Genomic DNA, 14,807 nt, shown 5'->3' with positions numbered 1-14,807 from the left:
CTTGACATTTTGGGGGCTCGTCCAAAACAACTACATGCGATGGATACATCAATCTCCAGTGAAGCATCTGCTGCATCCATATAGCGTATATCTCTGAGTACTATAACCTGAAGTATCTGCTGTATCCAGACAGCATATATCTCTGTAACCGGAAGTATCTACTGCATCCAGACAGTATATATCTCTGAGTACTGTAACCTGAAGTATCTACTGCATCCAGACAGTATATATCTCTGAGTACTGTAACCTGAAGTATCTACTGCATCCAGAAAGCGCATATCTCTGAGTACTGTAACCTGAAGTATCTACTGCATCCAGAAAGCGCATATCTCTGAGTACTGTAACCTGAAGTATCTGCTACATCCAGACAGCGCATATCTCTGAGTACTGTAACCTGAAGTATCTGCTACATCCAGACAGCGCATATCTCTGAGTACTGTAACCTGAAGTATCTGCTGCACCCAGACAGCACATATCTCCGAGCCTGTACTAATGAAAGAGTTCAAGTCCATAAAGAGCGGAAACTCGTCGTCTGTATTTTAGGCTGTTACTCTTATAATAATGATTTAACATGCCTACTGTGTTCACTATTAGCAAGTAATAGTAGCACCCCCTTAGTACGTCTATTCATAAGTGTATATGCAAGAGCAATTTCGTTCCTAATAATTGGATTACCAATACGCTCATTCCTTGGATTATACTGAAGAAGCTGCTGCTGGATCTCATACTTATATGAATTTAACTTTTGTGGTACATTCCAAGCACCGGTACCACGCATAGGTATAAAGCCATGTTGGGATTACCTGTTGGATTATCTACCTGAAATAGACTAAGAGAAATCACATTATTGGATAACCTTGAACTATTGTCTTTAACCTTTTGGAGTACCAGTTGAACAACATTAGTAGGAGCAGAGGTATTAGTATTATTTTAATTTTGCTTTAATTGTTTTTGTATGTATATCATTTTGTGAGGTAATATTGTAATAAAGGACACTGCTCTAGGAAAATGTCAGAGTTTATACCTCGTCCATTTGAGGAGATAGTAGCCCAGGCTCAGATGTTGGGGTTTAAGGGCAAAACGTTAAAGAAATTTATAGATATGGCCAACAGAAAATTGACTTAGATAGACTGACAAGGGAAGCGGAGGAGAGAAGACATATAAGAGAGATAGAGGACAAAAAACTAGCAAGACAACATGAAATGGATAAGAAAGACATGACAGTTAACGACAACCCCCAACAGAATAAACAGTTAGACAAAAACCTAAAATGCATGACATACAACGAGGACTTGTTATTCTACTTAGAACTGTTCGAAACGACTGCTACTGCTAACGACATACCCAAGACAAGATGGCCACTTGTTCTCACAAATTAAATGAAAAACTAAAATTGTTTATGATACAAACAAAACTGATACATAACACTGACTATGACTTTGTTAAGGGGGAGCTCCTAAAACAAGCCAAAGTCACGGAAGAAGCCTGCCGAACACTGTGGCATGAACTTTCCCCAAAGACGGACGATATAAAAGATTTTTATGTCCATTTGAAACGGACATTTGACAACTGGCTTAAAACATCATAAACCCCAATGACAGTAGACGGTATAATTGACCTTATAATGAGAGACAGACTTTACAGTGTGCTATCTTCTGAGGCACTGAAAGAGATTTTGCTATGAAAGCCTACTTCAGCCCAAGAGGTCTTAGACTGTATTGATCAATTTTAGAGATGCCACGAAAGGCTCTACACATATTGTAAAGGGAAGTAACAAAGTAACTAATAAGGATATCCCATATGTAGCATTTGGTGCCCCTGGTCAATCTAACAGTCGTCGCCCGAATAATATAAACACAGAGGGGGCACAAGTGATATGCTATAGATGTGGAAAGGGCGGACACATTGCTCGATGGTGTCGGGTAAAGCTTAATGAGAATAGAGGTCCAACACAGCAATGACTAAGAGCATTACCAGAAATGGGGCAACAAGTGGGTTTGTTTGCATGTCACACTGATACATTAAATTTTTTTAGATTATAAAGATAGATCAGTTGGAGGATTGAAAATAGTGGAGGGATTTTTAGGAGATCGAAGGGTTTCTGTTCTAAGGGATACTGGGGCGAGCATAATTGGGGTACGAGAAAGTTTAATAGAAGAAAGTCAGAAGATAGATGAGTTTTTCACTTTAAAATTAATAGACGGACAAACCTTTCAGTATCCACTTGCTTGGATAGACATTGATACTCCATTTTTAAAAGGAGTTTTTGTGGCAGCCATGTTCAAGGACCCGATAGCTGATATTATTATTGGGAACGTGGATCAGGCTAAGGCATTTTTGTATGGGGATGTTGTTACTAGGGAAATGGGGAAAGTAGCAGACACTAGGGTCAAATCAGAAGATAATGACAGGATTGGTTTAAGTAAGTGGATGGAATTGGACAGTGATTTTAGAGAGGATCAAAGAAATGATAGTTCGTTAGTTAGATTATGGGAAAAAGCGAAAGCAGGAACGGTCGAAGATAAGAAAAAGGGATTGGTATCATTTATAATTGAAGAAGGTCTACTTTACAAAGAATTTGAGAGAAAAGATACCCCTGGGGTAATAGAGCGATAACTTGTAATCCCTACGAATAGACGTGAACTAGTGTTAGAAATAGCACACTATACACCCTTAGCTGGACATATGTCTATAAATAGAACCAGGTATCGAGTATATTCCCATTTCTTTTGGCCTGGTTTAGATAAAGATATAAGAACATACATTAAATGTTGTGACCTTTGTCAAGGAGGTAAACACCCAAGAAAAGCTGTAAAGGTAGAACTAGGGCGCATGAATATTATTTCCACTCCATTTACTAAAGTTGCTATTGATATCATTGGACCACTCCAAATGACAGATCGAAAGAATAGATTCATTTTAACGTTAGTTGATTTGGCAACAAGATGGCCGGAAGCTGTACCACTACCTAATACAACAACACCAGTAGTAATAGAAGCTTTAAGTGCTATTTTCACTAGAATAGGGTTCCCTGAACAGATACTCTCTGACGACGGACCTCAGCTCAGATCCGAGTTATACAAAGAAATATGTCAGTCTTTTAAATTAAAGATTGTTAAATCAACGCTATTCCATGCTATGTCAAGTAGGGGCGTAGAACGCTTTAACGGGACTTTGAAATGCATGCTGAGAAAAACGGCTGAAGCAGAACCTAGAAATTGGATAGAGTTATAAATGCACTTCTGTTTGCGTACAGAAATGAGTCAACTAACATTTCCCCTTATGAAATATGGAAGGAAAGTCAGGGGGCCTATGTCAATTCTAAAAGATCTTTTTACTAATCAACAGTTAGAACCCGAAATAAAGAATGTTTTTGACTATTTATTAGATCTAAAAAGTAGGCTGGCTTTGGCTTGTCAAATAGCTCAGATTAATAGCTCGAAATGTAAATAAAGTTATAAAAGGTATTATGATAGAAATAGCAAAGAAAAAGATATTCAAACAGGTGATTCTGTGCTTTTACTGAAACCACAGAGGCAGAATAAGTTAGCCTTGCACTGGGAGGGGCCTTATAAAGTAGAAAAAAGAATTAACAAGTTTAATGTAAAAATAAAGAAAGGCAATCGAGCAAAAATTCTTCATGTTAACAGATTAGTAAAATATCATGAAAAAAACAACACTGAATGTAAGGTTAGGGAAAATAGTGACCTACAACTCTCGGGAACTGCGTCACATGTCTCGAATGTGGGTCAAGGGGAAGAATTATTACATGCGTGCATAGCGTCCCTTGTATCCGACCAAGAAGAGGATAACCAAGAGGATGAAATTACAGAGTTACCTACTCTTGAGAGTACAAATTCCAGGGAACATATTAGTATCAATACTGAATTAACCGAATCCCAAAGAGAACAGATTCAGACGCTAGTTGAGAAGTATAAAGATATAATTACTGATATACCGGGTAAAGCGAAGGTTAAATCATTCAACATTGAGCTCACAACAGAAAAGCCTATTACACTGAGGCCATACGCAGTTCCTATTCATATGAGAGATGTCTTAGACAAGGAGATAGAGAACATGATTCAAATGGACATTATTGAAGAGTCTCAATCGCCCTATGCCTTTCCTGTCGTTTTGGTTAAGAAAAAAGACTCCACAATACGTACTTGCATAGATGTTCGGAAATTAAACGCGGTTACCAAATTTGACGCGGAGGCTATTCCAGACCAAGAAGATCTTTTCTTACAACTTAATAGTGCCAATTGTTTTACAAAGATAGATCTAACAAAAGGCTTCTGGCAAATACCAATAGAAGAGAATAGTAGGAAGTACACTGCATTCAGTGATCACTTTCAATTTAAATACCTACCGTTTGGTCTGCTTAATTCTCCTAGTTTTTTTAATCGCACTGTTAGGACCATTCTTAAAGGACTGGAAAATGTGTTTTATTTTGATGACATTTGTGTATTCGGGCATGACTGGTCATCACACTTAATAGCACTAGAGAAAGTGTTGTCCAGACTAAAAGAATATGGCCGTATCCTAGAATAACTTTCTTGGGTAATATTGTAGGTGATGGAAGCATATACCCAGAACCCAATAACAGAGACAAGGTTTTAAATATAAAAGCACCAAAAACGAAAAAAGAGGTTCGATGTTTGCTAGGTATTGCTAATTTTTATAGCAGATTTATTCCAGCGTTCGCGGAAATAGTATTTCCAATTACTGGATTGTTAAAAAAAGGGACACCGACGAGGGTCAATTGGACTCCAGAATGTGACCGGGCATTAAGGAAAATTCAAACGTGCATGACACGGGATCCTATACTGAAATTACCAGACGTTAATAGACCATTTATTGTGCAAACAGACGCGTCGGACATAGCCATATCATGTTGCCTTTTGCTCACGTCCAGTCTGATCAATTTCTTCTTGAAGTGAAATGTGTCTCATAGAAGAAATGGAACGAGTGAAGCACGACAGAAGGAAACTCAAATCTCTAATTGTTCATCTTTCACAAACTCAAATCTCTAATTGTTCATCTTTCACAAACTCAAATCTCTAATTGTTCATCTTTCAAAAACAAAAATTGCGTGAACAAATTATGCGGAATTCTTTATAAGAAGCGAAAATAAAACATTGATGAATTGATTTCTAACATCACCTGTTACTAAAATGACAATCACAGACACGTTCCAGTTGAAGTAAATTGATAACATCTTGACCGTTGAAATGATGAAGTCTGTCTCTTCTTACAGTTAAAATGAAGTAATCAATCTCACTCTTCTTATTTAAAGCCAGTCTACAACCAAGTTGTAAATAGAATCAACTTAAAGTTAGCCGCTAGCCGCAAGCCATGAAACTATAGTTTGTTTTACCTTCTGTTTCAACAATGAAACTAAACTGTCGACAGCATCAACAGAAGTATGTTTACCATTCTGAAGTCCTGACAAACCCTCGGGGCTTAGAACTAGATCTCTAGAGCTTGGACATTGGTGGTTACAGTTTCTATCCTAACGCTCGTCTTGTTCGTGAGCTGAACTGACTCAGGCTTGGTTGGGAATATTTGATTTGACATTGAGAGTACCGTCTTAAGTAAAAGAACTGACATAAACAAGATTTTTTTTCCTTTAACGTATTTCAATAAAATTTCATGACATTCTCGAGTAGTCACAGTTCATTCATTGACTGTCGTGTAGGCACAACTTATACATAGACTGTCGTGTAAGCACAACTTATACATAGACTGTCGTGTAGGCACAACTTATACATAGACTGTCGTGTACGCACAACTTATACATAGACTGTCGTGTAGGCACAACTTATACATAGACTGTCGTGTAGGCACAACTTATACATAGACTGTCGTGTAGGCACAACTTATACATAGACTGTCGTGTAGGCACAACTTATACATAGACTGTCGTGTAGGCACAACTTATACATAGACTGTCGTGTACGCACAACTTATACATAGACTGTCGTGTAGGCACAACTTATACATAGACTGTCGTGTAGGCACAACTTATACATAGACTGTCGTGTAGGCACAACTTATACATAGACTGTCGTGTAGGCACAACTTATACATAGACTGTCGTGTAGGCACAACTTATACATAGACTGTCGTGTAGGCACAACTTATACATAGACTGTCGTGTAGGCACAACTTATACATAGACTGTCGTGTAGGCACAACTTATACATAGACTGTCGTGTAGGCACAACTTATACATAGACTGTCGTGTAGGCACAACTTATACATAGACTGTCGTGTAGGCACAACTTATACATAGACTGTCGTGTAGGCACAACTTATACATAGACTGTCGTGTAGGCACAACTTATACATAGACTGTCGTGTGGGCACAACTTATACATAGACTGTCGTGTAGGCACAACTTATACATAGACTGTCGTGTAGGCACAACTTATACATAGACTGTCGTGTAGGCACAACTTATACATAGACTGTCGTGTAGGCACAACTTATACATAGACTGTCGTGTACGCACAACTTATACATAGACTGTCGTGTGGGCACAACTTATACATAGACTGTCGTGTAGGCACAACTTATACATAGACTGTCGTGTAGGCACAACTTATACATAGACTGTCGTGTAGGCACAACTTATACATAGACTGTCGTGTAGGCACAACTTATACATAGACTGTCGTGTAGGCACAACTTATACATAGACTGTCGTGTAGGCACAACTTATACATAGACTGTCGTGTAGGCACAACTTATACATAGACTGTCGTGTAGGCACAACTTATACATAGACTGTCGTGTAGGCACAACTTATACATAGACTGTCGTGTAGGCACAACTTATACATAGACTGTCGTGTAGGCACAACTTATACATAGACTGTCGTGTAGGCACAACTTATACATAGACTGTCGTGTAGGCACAACTTATACATAGACTGTCGTGTAGGCACAACTTATACATAGACTGTCGTGTAGGCACAACTTATACATAGACTGTCGTGTAGGCACAACTTATACATAGACTGTCGTGTAGGCACAACTTATACATAGACTGTCGTGTAGGCACAACTTATACATAGACTGTCGTGTAGGCACAACTTATACATAGACTGTCGTGTAGGCACAACTTATACATAGACTGTCGTGTAGGCACAACTTATACATAGACTGTCGTGTAGGCACAACTTATACATAGACTGTCGTGTAGGCACAACTTATACATAGACTGTCGTGTAGGCACAACTTATACATAGACTGTCGTGTAGGCACAACTTATACATAGACTGTCGTGTAGGCACAACTTATACATAGACTGTCGTGTAGGCACAACTTATACATAGACTGTCGTGTAGGCACAACTTATACATAGACTGTCGTGTAGGCACAACTTATACATAGACTGTCGTGTAGGCACAACTTATACATAGACTGTCGTGTAGGCACAACTTATACATAGACTGTCGTGTAGGCACAACTTATACATAGACTGTCGTGTAGGCACAACTTATACATAGACTGTCGTGTAGGCACAACTTATACATAGACTGTCGTGTAGGCACAACTTATACATAGACTGTCGTGTAGGCACAACTTATACATAGACTGTCGTGTAGGCACAACTTATACATAGACTGTCGTGTAGGCACAACTTATACATAGACTGTCGTGTAGGCACAACTTATACATAGACTGTCGTGTAGGCACAACTTATACATAGACTGTCGTGTAGGCACAACTTATACATAGACTGTCGTGTAGGCACAACTTATACATAGACTGTCGTGTAGGCACAACTTATACATAGACTGTCGTGTAGGCACAACTTATACATAGACTGTCGTGTAGGCACAACTTATACATAGACTGTCGTGTAGGCACAACTTATACATAGACTGTCGTGTAGGCACAACTTATACATAGACTGTCGTGTAGGCACAACTTATACATAGACTGTCGTGTAGGCACAACTTATACATAGACTGTCGTGTAGGCACAACTTATACATAGACTGTCGTGTAGGCACAACTTATACATAGACTGTCGTGTAGGCACAACTTATACATAGACTGTCGTGTAGGCACAACTTATACATAGACTGTCGTGTAGGCACAACTTATACATAGACTGTCGTGTAGGCACAACTTATACATAGACTGTCGTGTGGGCACAACTTATACATAGACTGTCGTGTGGGCACAACTTATACATAGACTGTCGTGTAGGCACAACTTATACATAGACTGTCGTGTAGGCACAACTTATACATAGACTGTCGTGTAGGCACAACTTATACATAGACTGTCGTGTAGGCACAACTTATACATAGACTGTCGTGTAGGCACAACTTATACATAGACTGTCGTGTAGGCACAACTTATACATAGACTGTCGTGTAGGCACAACTTATACATAGACTGTCGTGTAGGCACAACTTATACATAGACTGTCGTGTAGGCACAACTTATACATAGACTGTCGTGTAGGCACAACTTATACATAGACTGTCGTGTAGGCACAACTTATACATAGACTGTCGTGTAGGCACAACTTATACATAGACTGTCGTGTAGGCACAACTTATACATAGACTGTCGTGTAGGCACAACTTATACATAGACTGTCGTGTAGGCACAACTTATACATAGACTGTCGTGTAGGCACAACTTATACATAGACTGTCGTGTAGGCACAACTTATACATAGACTGTCGTGTAGGCACAACTTATACATAGACTGTCGTGTAGGCACAACTTATACATAGACTGTCGTGTAGGCACAACTTATACATAGACTGTCGTGTAGGCACAACTTATACATAGACTGTCGTGTAGGCACAACTTATACATAGACTGTCGTGTAGGCACAACTTATACATAGACTGTCGTGTAGGCACAACTTATACATAGACTGTCGTGTAGGCACAACTTATACATAGACTGTCGTGTAGGCACAACTTATACATAGACTGTCGTGTAGGCACAACTTATACATAGACTGTCGTGTAGGCACAACTTATACATAGACTGTCGTGTAGGCACAACTTATACATAGACTGTCGTGTAGGCACAACTTATACATAGACTGTCGTGTAGGCACAACTTATACATAGACTGTCGTGTAGGCACAACTTATACATAGACTGTCGTGTAGGCACAACTTATACATAGACTGTCGTGTAGGCACAACTTATACATAGACTGTCGTGTAGGCACAACTTATACATAGACTGTCGTGTAGGCACAACTTATACATAGACTGTCGTGTAGGCACAACTTATACATAGACTGTCGTGTAGGCACAACTTATACATAGACTGTCGTGTAGGCACAACTTATACATAGACTGTCGTGTAGGCACAACTTATACATAGACTGTCGTGTAGGCACAACTTATACATAGACTGTCGTGTAGGCACAACTTATACATAGACTGTCGTGTAGGCACAACTTATACATAGACTGTCGTGTAGGCACAACTTATACATAGACTGTCGTGTAGGCACAACTTATACATAGACTGTCGTGTAGGCACAACTTATACATAGACTGTCGTGTAGGCACAACTTATACATAGACTGTCGTGTAGGCACAACTTATACATAGACTGTCGTGTAGGCACAACTTATACATAGACTGTCGTGTAGGCACAACTTATACATAGACTGTCGTGTAGGCACAACTTATACATAGACTGTCGTGTAGGCACAACTTATACATAGACTGTCGTGTAGGCACAACTTATACATAGACTGTCGTGTAGGCACAACTTATACATAGACTGTCGTGTAGGCACAACTTATACATAGACTGTCGTGTAGGCACAACTTATACATAGACTGTCGTGTAGGCACAACTTATACATAGACTGTCGTGTGGCACAACTTATACATAGACTGTCGTGTAGGCACAACTTATACATAGACTGTCGTGTAGGCACAACTTATACATAGACTGTCGTGTAGGCACAACTTATACATAGACTGTCGTGTAGGCACAACTTATACATAGACTGTCGTGTAGGCACAACTTATACATAGACTGTCGTGTAGGCACAACTTATACATAGACTGTCGTGTAGGCACAACTTATACATAGACTGTCGTGTAGGCACAACTTATACATAGACTGTCGTGTAGGCACAACTTATACATAGACTGTCGTGTAGGCACAACTTATACATAGACTGTCGTGTAGGCACAACTTATACATAGACTGTCGTGTAGGCACAACTTATACATAGACTGTCGTGTAGGCACAACTTATACATAGACTGTCGTGTAGGCACAACTTATACATAGACTGTCGTGTAGGCACAACTTATACATAGACTGTCGTGTAGGCACAACTTATACATAGACTGTCGTGTAGGCACAACTTATACATAGACTGTCGTGTAGGCACAACTTATACATAGACTGTCGTGTAGGCACAACTTATACATAGACTGTCGTGTAGGCACAACTTATACATAGACTGTCGTGTAGGCACAACTTATACATAGACTGTCGTGTAGGCACAACTTATACATAGACTGTCGTGTAGGCACAACTTATACATAGACTGTCGTGTAGGCACAACTTATACATAGACTGTCGTGTAGGCACAACTTATACATAGACTGTCGTGTAGGCACAACTTATACATAGACTGTCGTGTAGGCACAACTTATACATAGACTGTCGTGTAGGCACAACTTATACATAGACTGTCGTGTGGGCACAACTTATACATAGACTGTCGTGTAGGCACAACTTATACATAGACTGTCGTGTAGGCACAACTTATACATAGACTGTCGTGTAGGCACAACTTATACATAGACTGTCGTGTAGGCACAACTTATACATAGACTGTCGTGTAGGCACAACTTATACATAGACTGTCGTGTAGGCACAACTTATACATAGACTGTCGTGTAGGCACAACTTATACATAGACTGTCGTGTAGGCACAACTTATACATAGACTGTCGTGTAGGCACAACTTATACATAGACTGTCGTGTAGGGCACAACTTATACATAGACTGTCGTGTACGCACAACTTATACATAGACTGTCGTGTAGGCACAACTTATACATAGACTGTCGTGTAGGCACAACTTATACATAGACTGTCGTGTAGGCACAACTTATACATAGACTGTCGTGTAGGCACAACTTATACATAGACTGTCGTGTAGGCACAACTTATACATAGACTGTCGTGTAGGCACAACTTATACATAGACTGTCGTGTAGGCACAACTTATACATAGACTGTCGTGTAGGCACAACTTATACATAGACTGTCGTGTGGGCACAACTTATACATAGACTGTCGTGTAGGCACAACTTATACATAGACTGTCGTGTAGGCACAACTTATACATAGACTGTCGTGTAGGCACAACTTATACATAGACTGTCGTGTAGGCACAACTTATACATAGACTGTCGTGTAGGCACAACTTATACATAGACTGTCGTGTAGGCACAACTTATACATAGACTGTCGTGTAGGCACAACTTATACATAGACTGTCGTGTAGGCACAACTTATACATAGACTGTCGTGTAGGCACAACTTATACATAGACTGTCGTGTAGGCACAACTTATACATAGACTGTCGTGTAGGCACAACTTATACATAGACTGTCGTGTAGGCACAACTTATACATAGACTGTCGTGTAGGCACAACTTATACATAGACTGTCGTGTAGGCACAACTTATACATAGACTGTCGTGTAGGCACAACTTATACATAGACTGTCGTGTAGGCACAACTTATACATAGACTGTCGTGTAGGCACAACTTATACATAGACTGTCGTGTAGGCACAACTTATACATAGACTGTCGTGTAGGCACAACTTATACATAGACTGTCGTGTAGGCACAACTTATACATAGACTGTCGTGTGGGCACAACTTATACATAGACTGTCGTGTAGGCACAACTTATACATAGACTGTCGTGTGGGCACAACTTATACATAGACTGTCGTGTAGGCACAACTTATACATAGACTGTCGTGTAGGCACAACTTATACATAGACTGTCGTGTAGGCACAACTTATACATAGACTGTCGTGTGGGCACAACTTATACATAGACTGTCGTGTGGGCACAACTTATACATAGACTGTCGTGTAGGCACAACTTATACATAGACTATCGTGTAGGCACAACTTATACATAGACTGTCGTGTAGGCACAACTTATACATAGACTGTCGTGTGGGCACAACTTATACATAGACTGTCGTGTAAGCACAACTTATACATAGACTGTCGTGTAGGCACAACTTATACATAGACTGTCGTGTAGGCACAACTTATACATAGACTGTCGTGTAGGCACAACTTATACATAGACTGTCGTGTGGGCACAACTTATACATAGACTGTCGTGTACGCACAACTTATACATAGACTGTCGTGTAGGCACAACTTATACATAGACTGTCGTGTAGGCACAACTTATACATAGACTGTCGTGTAGGCACAACTTATACATAGACTGTCGTGTAGGCACAACTTATACATAGACTGTCGTGTAGGCACAACTTATACATAGACTGTCGTGTAGGCACAACTTATACATAGACTGTCGTGTAGGCACAACTTATACATAGACTGTCGTGTAGGCACAACTTATACATAGACTGTCGTGTAGGCACAACTTATACATAGACTGTCGTGTAGGCACAACTTATACATAGACTATCGTGTAGGCACAACTTATACATAGACTGTCGTGTAGGCACAACTTATACATAGACTGTCGTGTAGGCACAACTTATACATAGACTGTCGTGTAGGCACAACTTATACATAGACTGTCGTGTAGGCACAACTTATACATAGACTGTCGTGTAGGCACAACTTATACATAGACTGTCGTGTAGGCACAACTTATACATAGACTGTCGTGTAGGCACAACTTATACATAGACTGTCGTGTAGGCACAACTTATACATAGACTGTCGTGTAGGCACAACTTATACATAGACTGTCGTGTAGGCACAACTTATACATAGACTGTCGTGTAGGCACAACTTATACATAGACTGTCGTGTAGGCACAACTTATACATAGACTGTCGTGTAGGCACAACTTATACATAGACTGTCGTGTAGCCACAACTTATACATAGACTGTCGTGTACGCACAACTTATACATAGACTGTCGTGTAGGCACAACTTATACATAGACTGTCGTGTAGGCACAACTTATACATAGACTGTCGTGTAGGCACAACTTATACATAGACTGTCGTGTAGGCACAACTTATACATAGACTGTCGTGTAGGCACAACTTATACATAGACTGTCGTGTAGGCACAACTTATACATAGACTGTCGTGTGGGCACAACTTATACATAGACTGTCGTGTGGGCACAACTTATACATAGACTGTCGTGTAGGCACAACTTATACATAGACTGTCGTGTAGGCACAACTTATACATAGACTGTCGTGTAGGCACAACTTATACATAGACTGTCGTGTAGGCACAACTTATACATAGACTGTCGTGTAGGCACAACTTATACATAGACTGTCGTGTAGGCACAACTTATACATAGACTGTCGTGTAGGCACAACTTATACATAGACTGTCGTGTAGGCACAACTTATACATAGACTGTCGTGTACGCACAACTTATACATAGACTGTCGTGTAGGCACAACTTATACATAGACTGTCGTGTACGCACAACTTATACATAGACTGTCGTGTAGGCACAACTTATACATAGACTGTCGTGTGGGCACAACTTATACATAGACTGTCGTGTGGGCACAACTTATACATAGACTGTCGTGTAGGCACAACTTATACATAGACTGTCGTGTAGGCACAACTTATACATAGACTGTCGTGTAGGCACAACTTATACATAGACTGTCGTGTAGGCACAACTTATACATAGACTGTCGTGTAGGCACAACTTATACATAGACTGTCGTGTAGGCACAACTTATACATAGACTGTCGTGTACGCACAACTTATACATAGACTGTCGTGTAGGCACAACTTATACATAGACTGTCGTGTAGGCACAACTTATACATAGACTGTCGTGTAGGCACAACTTATACATAGACTGTCGTGTAGGCACAACTTATACATAGACTGTCGTGTAGGCACAACTTATACATAGACTGTCGTGTAGGCACAACTTATTTTACCTTGCCATCTTTATAAAGTATAATTCTAATGTTCATACAATGAGAAATGTGTTCATGATTTGTTCCATTTCTTTATACCTGAAATAAAGAATGACCTTAGATGCTGGAAAAACTAATTTAGTCTCATGTGTGACCTGTCTTAATGCGCCCTACTTAATAAACGAACAGAAGCTAAGGATTAGTCAATGAATTTACTGACCTTTGCATGCTCCAGAAATCTCCCAATATAATTTATTTTAGCTACAAAACTCATTGTAAATGGTGACACACATTCTAGATGACGTTGTAGATCTGCTGGGCAGCTTACTTCCTATGACCCTAAACTATCAAGAGAAATACTTAAAACACTCCGGAGTCTCAATTAGTGAGTCTGGAATTTCCTGTTTGTCTCAATTTGTTAGTCTGGATTTTCTCTGTTGTGAGTCTCAGGCAAAGGGATTAACAGAATTAACGATTTTATCAATTTGTAAAAATGGTGGCTACACTTCCATTACGCATGTCATTTCAACATTCCAAAGTCCGCGCAGTTTTCATGGTGTGCACTGACTCTCAGCATATCTTTTCATTCTATCAAGTGGAACGAAGTGTAATCAACATTTTACATTTCTAGATACAATTTAGAGCA

The 14,807-nt window shown here is 39.8% G+C and overlaps 1 protein-coding gene across 1 annotated transcript in view; it reads right to left on the bottom strand.

Moving 5' to 3' along the window:
• Positions 1-14,781, bottom strand: part of LOC129922002 (uncharacterized) — a 38,618-nt gene extending 23,837 nt beyond the window's left edge. The window contains exon 1 of the mRNA XM_056005741.1: positions 14,382-14,781. The gene's annotated coding sequence lies outside the window, so the exon portion shown is untranslated. The remainder of the gene's footprint in view (positions 1-14,381) is intronic.
• Between the last annotated feature and the right edge of the window lie 26 nt (positions 14,782-14,807).

This window comes from Biomphalaria glabrata, chromosome 12 (genome assembly GCF_947242115.1).
Source record: "Biomphalaria glabrata chromosome 12, xgBioGlab47.1, whole genome shotgun sequence".
In the NCBI taxonomy this organism is placed as follows: Eukaryota; Metazoa; Mollusca; class Gastropoda; family Planorbidae; genus Biomphalaria; species Biomphalaria glabrata.
This window is presented reverse-complemented; position numbering and strand designations above follow the sequence as displayed.